Raw genomic sequence first — 14,781 nt, 5'->3', positions numbered from 1 at the left:
GATGGCAATTGCATTTTATTTTTGGTTTAATTTTACTTTTTTTTAGTATAATAAGATTAAAGTTTTCACATTTCCTATCCGTTTGTATTTCTTCTATTGCAAACTGTCTACGCATACTACCTGTACATTTTTACCACAGTTTTCATGTTCTCCTTATGATTTATAACAGTTTAATTCATGAAACTTTAAAAAATAATGTGCCATATTTTGCAGTTTTTCCAACATTAAATTAAAAAATTATTTGTAGTATTTTTTAATCTCAATATTTAAATTTTTATATATTTAAGTCTTTTGATATTTCCTTTATTCTTTTTGCTTTTGTATTTAGAAAGGTTTTTCTCTTTAGAAGAACAGATAAATCTTTCCTTGTATTTTTCTGTACTTCTTTTATGCTTTTATTTTTATATTTACATATTTAATCATTCAATAATTTCATTTCGAAGTATTACTTGGCACCTAAAACATAGACTTCTCTCCTAATGTGATGCAGAGCCTCATGAGTTAATGTAGATATGACATCATAAACATGGAGAAATAAGAGTTTTCTACCATCTTCCCCCCAAAGAACAATGATTCTGACAATTACTCACAGATGAGAGGGCTTTTGTGAAAGTCCAGGAGTTTAGCAGAGAAGTTTCAGGACACTGTTGGAAAAAAGAATCTAAGATTGGACGCATTGAACATGAAAAAAGGAACAGTTTCACTTTACCCCCCCATTGCCCCTTCGCCAAGGTGGCACAGCTCAGTGCTAAGAGAGACCTTCTTAGCCCGTGATTTCTTTTTTTAGGGAAAGTGGAGTGTATGAGTGAGCTCCTGGCTTCCCCAGATATGGGGAATACCGCCAAGGAGACCCATTTCTTTCCCCCTGCTTACAGAACACTGAATCATGAACTGCATGACTATAGGGTGGTGAGCAGCTGGGAGAACAGAAATCAGGGCTCAGAAAGGAAAGTATCAAAGTGATACATATCTTACTAACTGCTTTTCAGACCCCATCAGAAAGTCCATCCTTGATCTGCTAGGAACACCTTGCTCATGGAGACTGACCCAGGGCCACCCCAATGCTATGCATGCCTCACCCATACACACACCCCACACCCCATGGACGTCTCTCTGTTTATGCCCCAGAGGACAGTGAGAACAAGCCTTTGCAAATGGCTAGTGAGCATGTGCAGGAAGCTGTCCCAACTCTGCAGGTTTTCAGAGAAAGCACATAAAGTTAAGCATTCAACACTGGGCAACGAAAACAAAAGGGAGGCTATCAGCACCCAGCCTGGCTTTGCAGGCATACAATCTTAAGAATTCCCCCTGAGGGAACAAGAAGTGTGGGTCAGGTGTATACATAGAAAAGATCTGAGAAAACCTCAGAATTCTTAACAAGCCTGAAGGAAGGTATGTCTCTTCCAAAGACTGGAGGAGGCGAATGCTTCTTTACACATGAAGATAGCAATGAAAGACTTCAAGAAACATGAAAATCAAAGAGACATGACCCCACAAAAGAAAACAATAATTTTCTGGTAACTGACTCCAAAGAAAGGGAGATCTGTGATTTGCCCAGTAAGGAATTCAAAATAGTTGTTTTAAGGAAGCTCAATGATCTACAAGAAAACACAGAAGGACAATTCAACGAAATCAGAAAAACAATACATGAACAAAATGAGAAGTTTAATGGAGAGATAGAAATCATAAAAAAGAACGAAACATAAATTCTGAAACTGAAGAATACAATCAATGAAATGAAAAATGCAATAGAGAGCATCAACAACAGACTGGATCATGCAGAAGAAAAAATGTGTCAAGTAGAAGACAGATCATTTGAAATTACCCAGTCAGAGGAGAACAAAGAAAAAAGAACAAAATAGACTGAAGAAAGCCTATGTGAAAATATGGTATATAATTAAGTAATCTATGCATTATTGGAGTCCCAGAAGGAGAAGAAAGAGAGAGAGGGGAAGAAAACTTATTTAAAGAAATAATGCCTGAGAACTTCTCAAATCTGGGGAGTTTATGAGGCTCATAAATCCCCACATAATTTAAACCCAAAATGACCTTGTCAAAGCCATATTATTACAAAATTGTCTAAAATCAAAGACAGAGAAAGATTTGTAAAGCATCAAGAGAAAAAAAAAAAATCCTCACATACAGGGAATTCCCTAAGGCTATCAGCAGATTTCTCAACAGAAATGTTGCAGGTCAAGAGGTAATGGATGATACATTCAAAGAGCTGAATGAAAAAAACACTGCTTACCAAAATTACATTATCTGGCAAAGTTGTTCTTAAGTAATGAAAGATAGATAAAAACTTTCCCAAACAAAAGCTGAGGGAGTTCATCACCACTAGACCTGCCTTACCAGAAATGCTGAAAGTTTTTAAAGATGAAATGAAAGGACACTAATTAGTAACATGAAAATATATGAAAATATAAAACACACTGGTAAAGGTAACTAAATAGTTAAATTCAGAATACTCTAATACTGTGATATGGTGGTGTGTTTAATCATTTACCTCTATTATAAAGATTAAGGGACAGAAGTACTAAAAATAATTATATCTACAATATTCTGTTAATGGATATATGACATAAAAAAGGTAAATTATGACATAAAAAACATAACATGTGGGAAGGAGAGTGAAAGGGTAGAGTTTTGGTATGGAATCAAAGTTAAGATGTTATCAGCTTAAAATAGACTATTATATCTATAAGATGTTTTATGTAAGCCCCATAGTAATCATAAAGAAAAAACCTATAATAGATACACACAAGATAAACAGAAAGGAACCAAAGCACACCACTCCAGAAAATCATCAATTCACAAAGGAAGACATCAAGAGAGGAAGAAAATAACAAGGGAACTGCAAAATAGCCAGAAAATAGTAAGATGGCATCGATAAGTCCTTACCTATCAATAATTACTTTAAATATAAGTGGACTAATTTCTCCAAACAAAAGGCATAGAGTAACTGAATGGATAAAACAAAACAAAACAAATCAAAACTCAACTACATGTGTGCCTACAAGAGATTCACTGCAGCTTCAAGGACACAACAGAGGCTCAAAATGAAGGGATGGAAAAAGATATTCCATACAAATGGAAACCGTAAGAGAACAAAGATAGGTTTACTTATCTCAGACAAAATAGATTTTAAGTCAAAAACTTTAACAAGAGATAAAGAAGGCCATTGTATAATGATAAAGGTGTCAATTCATCAAAAGGACATAACAATTTTAAAAATATATACACCCAACATAAGAGCACTTAAATATAGTAAGCAAATACTAATGGATCTGAAGGAAGAAAAAGACAACAATACAGTAATAGTAGGAGAATTTAATACCCCACTTTCAACAATGGATAAAATCATCCAGACAGAAAATCAATATGGAAACATTGGACTTGAACTATATTTTAGACCAAATGAACCTAACAGACAAATATAGAATATTCCATCCAACAGCAACAAAATACACTTTCTTCTCAAATGCAAATGGCACATTCTTCAGGATAGGTGATATGCTAAGTCACAAAACAAGTCTTAGAAAATTTAAGAAGATTAAAATCATACCAAGTATATTTTTGAAACAATGGTAGAAAACTAGAACTCAAAACAGGAGAAAAACTGGAAAGTTCACAAATATGTGGGAATTAAATGCACTCCTGAACAATTAATGAGTTAAAGGGAAATAAAAAAATATGTTGAGACAAATTAACATGGAAACAACATATCAAAACTTATGGGATGCAGCAAAAGCAGTTCTAAGAAGGAAGTTTACAGTGATAAACACCTAGATTAAGAAAAAAAAGATAAACCACTTTTTATCTCAAGGAATTAGAAAAAGAAGAACAAACTATCCCTAACTTTAGCAGAATGAAGGAAATAACATGATCAGAGCAGAAATAAATGAAATACAGCCCAGGAAATCAATAGCTAGGTCAACAAAACTAAGAGCTGGTTATTTGAAAAGATAAACAAAAAATTGACAAGCCTTTAGCTAGACTAAGAAAGAAAGAGACAAAACTTAAATAAATAAAATTGGAAATGATAGAGGAAACCTTACAACTCAATGGTGAAAGATTGAAACCTTTCTTCTATATCAGGACAAAAAGAAGGGTGCCTACTCTCATCACTCATATTCAACATAGTACTGGAAGTCCCAGGCAGAGCAATTCAGAAAATAAATAAATAAATAAATAAATAAATAAATAGCATACAAATATGAAAGGAAGAAGTAAAATATCTGCATTTGCAGATGACATGATCCTACTTGTAGAAAACATGAACTCCACAAGAAAGCTATTAGAACTAATAAACGGATTTAGTAAAGCTGCAGGATACAAAATTAACATACAAAAATCAGTTCTTTATACCAACAGTGATCTATCCAAAAAGGAAATCAAGGAAACAATCCTATTAAAAATAGCATCAAAAACAATAAAATACTTAGGGATAGATTTAACCAAGGAGGTGAAAGATCTGTACACAGAAAACTATAAGACATTGATGAAAGAAACTGAAGAAGACACAAACCAATGGAAAAATATCCTATGTTCATGGATTGGAAGAATGAATATTGTTAAAATGCCCATAGTACCCAAAGCCATATGTACACTCAATGCCATCTCTATCAAAATTCCAATGGCAATTTTTACAGAAACAGAAAAAACAATCCTGAATTTCATAGGGAGCCACAAGACCCTGAATAGACCAAGCAATCTTGAGGAAGAAGAACAAAGCTGGAGACATCATACATCTTGATTTCAAACTATAGTACAAAGCTATATCAATCAAAACAGTATGATACTGGCATAAAAACAGGCACATAGACTAATGGAACAGCAATGAGAGTCCAGAAATAAACCCACATATATAGTCAACTAATATTTAACAAGGGAACCAAGAATATTCAAAGGGAAAGGACAGTCTTTTTAATAAATATTGTAGAGAAAACTGTATATTCACATACAAAAGTATGAAATTGACCCCTTTCTTAAGCAACTCAGAAAAATTATCTCAAAAAGGATTAAAGACTTAAATATAAGACATAAAACTATAAAACTCCTAGAAGAAAACAGGGGGGGAAGTTCCTTGACATTGGTTTTGGCAACAATTATTCAGATATGACACCAAAAGACCAAGCAATAAAGGCAAAATTAAATAAGTGGGACTACATCAAACTAAAAAGCTTATGCACAGAGAAAAAATCAATAAAATGAAAAGGTAGCCTAGAATGGGAGAAAATATTTGTAAACCATGTATCCTATAAGGAGTTCAAGAAACTCATACAACTCAAGAGAAAAAAATTGATTAAAAAGTGGGCAGAAAACCTGAATAGACATTTTCCCCAAGAAGACATACAAATAGTCAATAGGTAAATGAAAAGATGCTCAACATCACTAATCAAGGGAATGCAAATCAAAACCATAATGAGATGTCAACTCACACTTGTTAGAATGTCTATTATAAAAAAGACAAGATATAACAAGTGTTGGTGAGGGTGTGGAAAAAGGGAACCTTTGTACATTGTTGGTGGGAATGTACGTTGATGCAGCCACTAGAGACAGTATGGAGGTATGGAGGTTCTTCAGATGAATTAAAAATAGAACTACTCTATGGCCTAGCAATCCCACTTCTGGGTATATATTCAAAGAAAATGAAATAACTCCCAATAGCTAAGACATGCAAACACCCTAAGTGTCCATGAACAGATGAATGAATAAAGAAATTTGTATAATGGACTATTATCCAGCCCTAAAAAAGAAGGAAATCCTGCCGTTTGACACAACATGAACGGACCTTGAGGGTATTATGCGAAGTGTAAAAAAGTCAGACACAGAAGTGCTAATCCTGTATGATCTCGCTTACATGTGGAATCTAAAAAAGCCAAGCTCATAGGAACAGAGAGTAGAATGATGGTTGCCAGGGGTGGTGTGAAGGGAAGGAAGGGCAGGAGATGAGATGTTAGTCAAACGGTACAAACTTCCAGTTAGAAGATAAGTTCTCGGTATATATATATATAGTTAACAATACTGTATTATATACTTGAAATTTGCCAAGAGAGCAAATCTTAAATGTTCTCATCACACATACCACATACACACACCACACAAATGGTAATTGTCTGAGGTGATGGAGGTGTTAATTAGCCTTACTGTGGTAATAATTTTGCAATATATATGTGTATCAAATCATCACATTGTGCACCTTAAACTTACAAAGTGTTATATATCAATTACATCTCACTGAAGTTGAAAAAAAAGGTTAATGTAGCACTAACATATTACTGTGCTCGAAGTAAGGACATATTTAGTTATTTCATCCTGCCTCGGGTGCACGCATTCCTCACGAACGGAGTCCAGGCTTCCCACAGCCCTCCTGTTAGTCCCACTGACCCCTCAGTCAGCCAAGGGGGCTCGTCTTCCCTGTGCTGAACCTCAGGGCTAGGACGGACATCCAATGTGTGGCTTGAACCACTCACTACCCAGGGAGGATCTCTGCCCCTATAATCTCCCTTCTCCTCTGAGTCCCCTCCCGGGGCACAGGTCCAGATCTGATTGCTTTTCTTCCCTTCTTAACTGATTTTGTGTGGATCTTTCTTATAGCCTTTTTGTACAGTATTCTTTTTGCCAGTTTCCAGTTAGTTTTCAATGAGAATCATTTCACCGGTAGATGTATTTTTGATGTGTTCATGGGGGAGGTACGTTCCACGTCCTCCTACTCTGCCATCTTGATCTCTCCCACTCTATTCACATCAAGTTTAAAAACTTGAAAAATGGTACTTTATAAAGTGTATGAATATCTACAGACATAGAAGTATACAACCATTCATGGGAATGATGAATGTTAAATGTGTGATACGGTTATCTCTGAGGAAGGAGAGAGAGAGAACATGATTGGAGAATGGACATAGATTTTTTGGTATTATTCCCTATTTTTAACGTTATATTTAAAATATTTCATGATAAAAAAGAAAAATTTGGGGAGGAAGCAGGTGGTTTCTAACAGGAAAAAAAGAAAACAAAAAGCAGTGACGACAAAAAAACACCATGAAATCAAAATAATTATCCATAGAATTTCTTTATTTGAGATGTGATGGTTTTTAAAGAAATGAAACTCTTCAGAGTTATTTTTAACATAATAATTACTTTTTCAGCTGGTGGATGATCAAATTACCTCCTAGCCCCTGCCCCATGGTCTCCTTTACTCTGCTCCTTGTATGGAAGAATCAATACTGATTCATGGAAATTTCTGTGAGTCCAAAAAAGCACCGGTGGTCCAGAACTACTGAATTCAATATAAATTTAACCAAAATTGGAATTTTTTTTTTTGGTCCATGTTGTTAGAAGAAAGTGCATCTTAGGACATATTTTCATTACAAAATAGGTTTCATGCAGATCGATAGCCTGAACCTTTGGATTGCAGTTCAGTTGATTGTGAGCTGTATAATGTTGAATGAAGTACTTAACTTCATTGAGTTTAGGTGGAAATAATAGTTCATAGAGCTGTTATTAAATGACACATAAAATACCTAGTACTGTATTTAGCTCATGATAAGTGTTCTATATAGGATGGCTAATAGTAATAATGATGATGGTAATAATTAAGACTGTAACCAGCCTGTGCTCTATGCTTTCTTCTACATTCAGGACTGTGGTATCTGAGGAGATACATAATCTCTTTTGCAAGGTAAATGAACAAGAAACCGAAATAAAACACTGCATTGATCTGGCTTTCGTTCAGATGTAAAGATGTGCCAAGGGAGACTGGTAGCTCTTTCTAACTCACTCCCCCTTTTAACCTTAAACATCTTCTCTTATTACTCTAGCCCAGGTGTAAATTCACTTGGGTTCTAACAAAGGATTTGCCTCATTGAACTGCTATTAGTATTTGAGACAATTGATGAAAATGCAAAACCTAAAGCAAGAGTTTTTTTTTTTTAAACTTGATATTTTATTGAAATAATTTTTTAAAACTTGAATTTTGATTGTTTTCCACATGAAGTCTCCACAAATAAATTCAGAAGTTAACAACCTAGGTTTTGCTCTGAGACGCATTGCCTTGGGTACAAAGTTTTAAATAAGGAATTCATGAGATGATGAACTTTATGAAGCAACGTCTATACCCCAGCCCCCACATTCTACAAATAAACTCTTCTCAGCAACCATGGGATAAGTTTATTCTTGGCCTGAGCAAGCTCCTTGGCAACCAATGGAGCTGTGGGTATGAATAGAGTTGGAAAACCAAAGGCAGCATCATAGTGCCAGCTGGCCTAGAACTTCTGTGTGTAGGGCTCAGGGTAGAGCCTTCCCTCTATTTCCTCTCCACCTTGCCCTTCATTGATCAATGGCCACATATTATGCTGTCCCCACCCACTTTCCTGCATCACCTCCCAAAAGTAGTTTTGTCTCCGAAATGAATAAGTGAGGCTTCTCTTATCCTTTACATAGAATAGAAAGAAGTCTTAAAGATGACAATTAGATGGAATATCTCAGAGCTTTACTTTGAGAAAATAAATCAGGACATTCCCTTTCCAGAAACTAAACTGAGCTTTAGAAACTGCAAAGGACAGCAAATTAAGAGGATCAAAAACTAATCTCTACACCTAAGTCCTGATGCTCACATGGCCCCCCTCAACATGCAGCTAAAGACCCTGTGAAGGTGACCTGAGGGTGTCAGGCAGCTTAAATATACAAGTGCAATATGTACCTGGAAGAACGGGGGACCTCTGGTCAAGAGAAAGTACCTGTGACATTGATTTCTCTCAACTGTATTTCGAGAAAAGGGGTCTGAAAATGAAGGCCTCCTTCTACTTGCAAAGCTGTTCAATTGTGGGTAATTGATGTTTTCCTGAGAAAATAACCATGGAAAAAGACCAAATCCCCCTCACTACAAATTTAGCCATGGCTCACAGAACTAGCAGAGAAGTAAAACAATAGCAATGGGCATCCAAAAGCCAAATGTTCATTACTTGAATTTAATAGTGAACATGGTGGAGCCTGGGGGAAGGAGGAGATAGTAGGGAGCTGGGTAAGGGTACGGATGATCGCTTGTTAGTTCTAGCCCTGAGATTGCTTACAGGAAGGTGACTTATTTTAGGACCGATGAAGACAGGTAAGAAAGGAGAATTGTGCTTGGGGATAGAGGAGTGAGTATGAAGCAAAGACATAGATATATTTCTTGAGAAATGAATGAATTCCTATACTGGGAAACATTTTATCCATTTTTGTTCTTCTAAAAAAAAAATCAGGCAGTTGCCAAGGATAAGGTATCAAGCATATTTCCTATAAATAAAGAGCTTTCCTAATAAATTATGTACTCAGTAAAAGGAATTGCATTTTACATGCTATGGCCTTACTTCACAGTTTTACAGATTTCTTTAATCCCTACTATATTTTTCCAGGTTTTATATGAGCTGCTGACACTAGGTACTAGTGGTGGCTGGTGAAATTGTACCTTTTCCTGGGTTTTAAATCTAGAAATGGTAGCTAGAGAGGAAGTAATGGTTCTGCAAAAATGGGTATGGCTACAGCTTTCATGACTCTGAGGAAAACTGAATATATCTTAAAATACTCACAGTTTTTTTTTTTTCCATAATTCTTCAGAATGCTCTCATCAAGAAATGTGTTATTTCTTCAAGTTTTTAGAAGAAATGGAAGCAAATTATGATCATTTGAAAATTCAGGAGCAACTAATAAAACGAGTTTGAAGAAGTCCCTGCAACATCCAGTAAGCATTCCTTGATTAAACTCATAGGACTTGCCTAGAGAGTGTCAGACATTTCCTAAGATTCTTTAAAAACTTTTGGATGTCATTCCTGAATTCTAAAAAGCTTAATTATGGAGTATGAAATAAAATGTTTTCTAAGTTAGAAAAACTGAATATGGTGCTTCAGTTAGAAGGCACATATGGAAAAGAACAGATTCAGAAAGTTAAGTTCATTGCACCTTCATGATGGTTTAGGAATATTTTTCCAGCAAGGACTAAATGCTCACTGGGAAGCAAGAACAAAACTGAGCACCTCAGGCTCGGGATCAAGCCTAGGGAGTTTACTGGGTTGTGGACCAATATAAGCTAAGGGATCAACTACCAATCTCAGTGGCTCTACAGCAGCTGAGTATTTAAATCAAAACCCCACATTTACCATGTGTGAATGTGCCAGATTTTTTGTGGAAGATTTTAAGCACTTGCTTCCAGAAGTAGTCCTCCAGGTTGTATTCCCCAAGACAACGGAAGGTCAGCAGAATAAAGCCAAGAGTCCAAGTTCAGTTCTGCACTCAACTGATGCGTGATTTTGAGCAAGTAATTTCCCTTTGGACCTACTTTTCCATGTCTGTAAAATACAAGGACTATCATGCATGATTCCTAAGTTCCTCCTAATTATAACATTGCATGGCTGAAAATAACGTGTTTATTTTGAAATTCAGATCAATATAGTTCCAACCTCCTTAGGAATCAGTGTCAAAGAGTCTTTCTTTGGAAATTAAAACTATAAAGAAACTGAGAAATATTTTAACCCAAATCCCCTCATCCTACTTGTAAAGAAACTGACCAGTTGTGTTTGTTGGCTTCACTCCCAGATGCCAGTGAAATATTTGGTTGTTTCAAGTAAGTGCAGTAATGGGACTCCTTTTGAATCTAACAAATCCAGTTTCATGTTCTCTCATGTAGGAATAATGTCATTTTTCTGTCAGAAAAAAATACAAATTCAAATTATAGTAGAAATAAGATATCCATCTAAAACAAAGATGGGGTTTTCAGCATCACAAAATTAAATATCCCTGCATATTTCCCAAAGGAGGGACTTGGGAAGAAGCTACACTGTGTCCCAGCTGTGAGACTTATCTACAGGGCAGTCCTGGGGCCTAGACCCAGTTGGTGGAGCTATGTCTGAGAAGAAACGCTGAGAGTAAAAGCAAGAGTACCTGAACATTTCCGTATGTTTAAGGAGTACTCTGGAGCTAAAAAATAGTAAATGGCAGGTAGAAGGAAGAACAAGAAGCAAATAGAAACAAAGTAGAGAGTGTAAGGCCATTTCTGGAAAGACCAAAGGGCTCAAGCTCCTTTTTTTTTTAACATCTTTATTGGAGTATAATTGCTTTACATTGTTGTGTTAGTTTCTGCTGTATAACAAAGTGAATCAGCTATACGTATACGTATATCCCCATATCCGCTTCCTCTTGCATCTCCCTTCCACCCTCCCTATCCCACCCCTCTAGGTGGTTGGTCTCAAAGCACCGCCAAGCTCCTTTTTATTAGGATCTGTTCAGCACCATGGACCAAGAGCAGATCAGCTTTAAATTTCAAGGTCAAGGTAGGCAGGAGAGATGAGGGTATATGACTGCCCCAAAGAATCATTCATGTGTTTTTATTATCATGCTTTTAGAAAGTAATTGCGATAACTAGTACTGTGGTATTATATGGTCTCTCAAGTCTTTTAGTGTCAGATACCTTTGCAGATGCCTCTGTCTTGTCTCACTAGCTGAAATATTAGCTCTTTGAGGATCTTGTTAATTACTTTATCCCCAAAGATAGAGCCTGTTATACAGCAGGTGCTCAGTAAATGTTTGGTTCGTTCCACTGCTATCAAACACTCTGCTCAGTTGAAAGTTACATCATCAAACATTATATTATATTATTAATGTAAGTTTCTTCACAAAGTATTCATTTTGTATACTTTTCTAAGGGTTCATAAATCCCTATAGGAGTTTTGTGGTGACTTGACAGTTCCAGAGATCTCTGGGTAATCCAAACTTATCTGCATTTATTTATTTATTTAATAGTTGACTTGAAAATGTCGGGTATTTACATGAACAAGAAAACTTTCCATCTTTGCTCATTAATATAATTTTGTGGAATTCATGGTTCATTTACTTGAACGGCCTTCTGAATCTTACGTACATGACTATTGAATGTATGTAGCCAACTCCAGATACATAAGATTACTATTTCATTTGTATCCTAAAACTACTTCTTTGGAGAATTATGCAGAAGAGACTTGTATTCTGGGTTGACAAATTCTTTCACTATTAAGAATGTGTAGACTTCAGAGAATTTTTTAGCCTATTCCTCAAGGCCCGTTGAATTACTGTCTGTTTAAAAGAGAAAAATGCATTCTCTGTTCTTTTAGCAAGATCATTCTTTCATTTATCCACTTACCCTTCAAAAATCATTTATTCAGTACTTATTACATGGTATTACATGGTATAAAGGAATGAATTAGGCATATAGGAAGAAATTAGAAAAAATCCACTGATTTCAAGGCACTTACATTCTAGGGGTTAGGGAGATAGACAAACACATTATCATATTTTCCTTGGTATCCTCCACATTAACTGATATAAGCCTGAGTGCTAATAGGCACTTAAAAATCACTCACTGCCTGAATGAATTAATAAATGTAGTTATGAGAGTTGGAAATAGTGAACACATATTTGGTCAATAAGCCACCACGGGATATGGGGATACATTTTAGAACTGGAAGAAGGTATCTTTTAGACAAAATAAAAACAAATACTGATTTATGAGTTTGTAAAATATGGAGGTTGTTTCCTCAAGAATGGTGTCATAGTCGTGAAGAATCAATCCATGCAGATATAGTAGTAAATCCCTGTCGTTTGAAGTTAATATCAGAGAGGCTAAGCAGGCAGATCCACTTCCAAGAGGAGTCCTCATATACAAGTGTCAGAGCAGAATCCTGGATGAGTGGAGAGATCATGGTGTTTACCCAGGGGCCATCATCCATTCATTTACTGATGTGCTAAATATCTCCTGAGTGCTCTTCATAGCACTGAAGGCAGTTGAAGTCTCCTGTGTTCCCTGTCCCTAGCACTGACAGTTGCAGTGATACAGAAGAGGGGCTCAAGACATGAGTAGTTGCCTTTCAGCCGTCCAAACTCTCCATCTACCCTATATGGACCTTCCCTAGGTGGCTTCTCCGGTCTGCCCTTTATGTGAGGGTGTAAAAGAAAACCAGGCTTTACCGAGGGTAGCAACGATCCCTGAAATGGTGGTGCGGTCTGCTAATTCTGTAACAGCACCTGCTTTGCAAGGAAGGTGGTGAGACATTGACAACCTGCTGATATAATGCAGCCTAGGATTCAGGAAGCCATGCCTTCCCCCACAGTTTCTCCCAAAAGAACAGAAAGACCAGGTGACAGCAGAGGTAGAAATCAAGCTGCTAAGCTAGCACCAAGATGAAGCAAAAGGGATTCTCCAGATTATTTAGGCTTTAAAACATTCCTGGGCTGAATGTAACACAATCTTTCCATCAGATTCAAGATAAAAGTGTCACTCATAAGTCAGCAGGCACTGGTGTTTGTCGAGAAGCCAGATAACACTTCTGTGAAACACTGGTTCCAAGATTTGACATCTCCCACACCCCCTCCACTCTCCAATGTGACTTGGAGATGTAACAAATTCATAACTGAAGCAACTACAATTTATTAGCATTTCATTGGAATAAACATACTCTGGATCATCCTTATCCTGAATAAGGATGTCACTGCAGGAAAGACTATAATACTCTCAGAGAACAAAACTAGGACTGGGGGACTACAGCACTCTCCAGAGATGACATATTCAACTGTCCTCAGCAATTTCCAGGTTCCTGAGGCTTCATATTTTAGTGGGTTTTCTTTGACTGGACATGGCCCCATTGAGTGGAACAAATTTGCTTCTGGAATGTTATGACAGAAATGGGTATGTTTTCCGCAGGATTACTAGAGACATAGACTCCAAGTGTGTTCTTAAATGCCTGTATTTTAGAAACATCCTTTAATTATTTATCTACTCTTGCGGATTTAAAAAAAAATGTGCCTAGGATCCATCTCTGTTTCTATCCTGTCCTTTTCACTTAGTCAAATATCCTAACTAGCTTTCCTGCACTCATTTTATTCCTTGTAAAACCTTTGCAACACTAATACCAAAGGGGATTTTCTAAAACGTGAAATTTACCATGCAATGGCTTTGTTCAGAAAGTTTGAAAGCTCTGGACAACCTGAATGAAAATGACCAAACTCCTTAGCATAACACACTCTACTTGCCGGCCATACTGACTTTCTTGTGATGTCACAAGCTTTCATGATTCCGTGCTGTTCCACAAGCTCTCCCTCTAACTGCATACCTTCCCTTCACCATCTGCCTCAGCTTCAATGCCACTTCCTATGGAATCCCCTTAATATTAAAAAAAATTAGTGAAATGGTACCCATTTGAACACCACCTTCCACCTTGGAAACTATACTTTTAGAGGGGCACTGCTTGAGAGGTTAGAGAACTATTTCACATGAGGAAGAGTTGAAGGGACTGAGGAGATTAAGCAGGAAAAAAATGGAACTCAAAGGCAAGAAAGCTGACAAAGAAATATTAGGGAAAGAAGCAGACTCTTGAGGAAGTTTGCTGCATGTGGCCCAGAAGTCAGACCTAGGATCTGTGGGTGGAAGCAGTATAAAGTCAGATTTAACAGAAGTTTAGGAAAGTTTTCCTTAAGAGTAAAGGTTTATAACATGAGAACAAATACCCCCGTAGAAAACACAGGGCTCCAGGTTTCAAGAAAAGACCAGATGATGCCCCAGAAGAGATTGCTGCAGGGGTTAGGACAAATGCTCAGCTTTTCGCATAGACATTGACCATCAGGGGATGGCTTAGAAAAATGGGACAGCAATGGAGTGGACAGGAAACCAGCTAAACCCACTGGAATCTATGAACTCCTAATAACTTCTTCATGTATAGAGTCACTAGTAAAATTAATCACAGTACAGTAAAATTAATCACAGTACAGCCAGCT

The sequence above is a fragment of the Eubalaena glacialis genome, chromosome 14 (genome assembly GCF_028564815.1).
Source record: "Eubalaena glacialis isolate mEubGla1 chromosome 14, mEubGla1.1.hap2.+ XY, whole genome shotgun sequence".
Taxonomy (NCBI): domain Eukaryota; kingdom Metazoa; phylum Chordata; class Mammalia; order Artiodactyla; family Balaenidae; genus Eubalaena; species Eubalaena glacialis.
Note: the sequence above shows the minus strand (reverse complement) of the source record.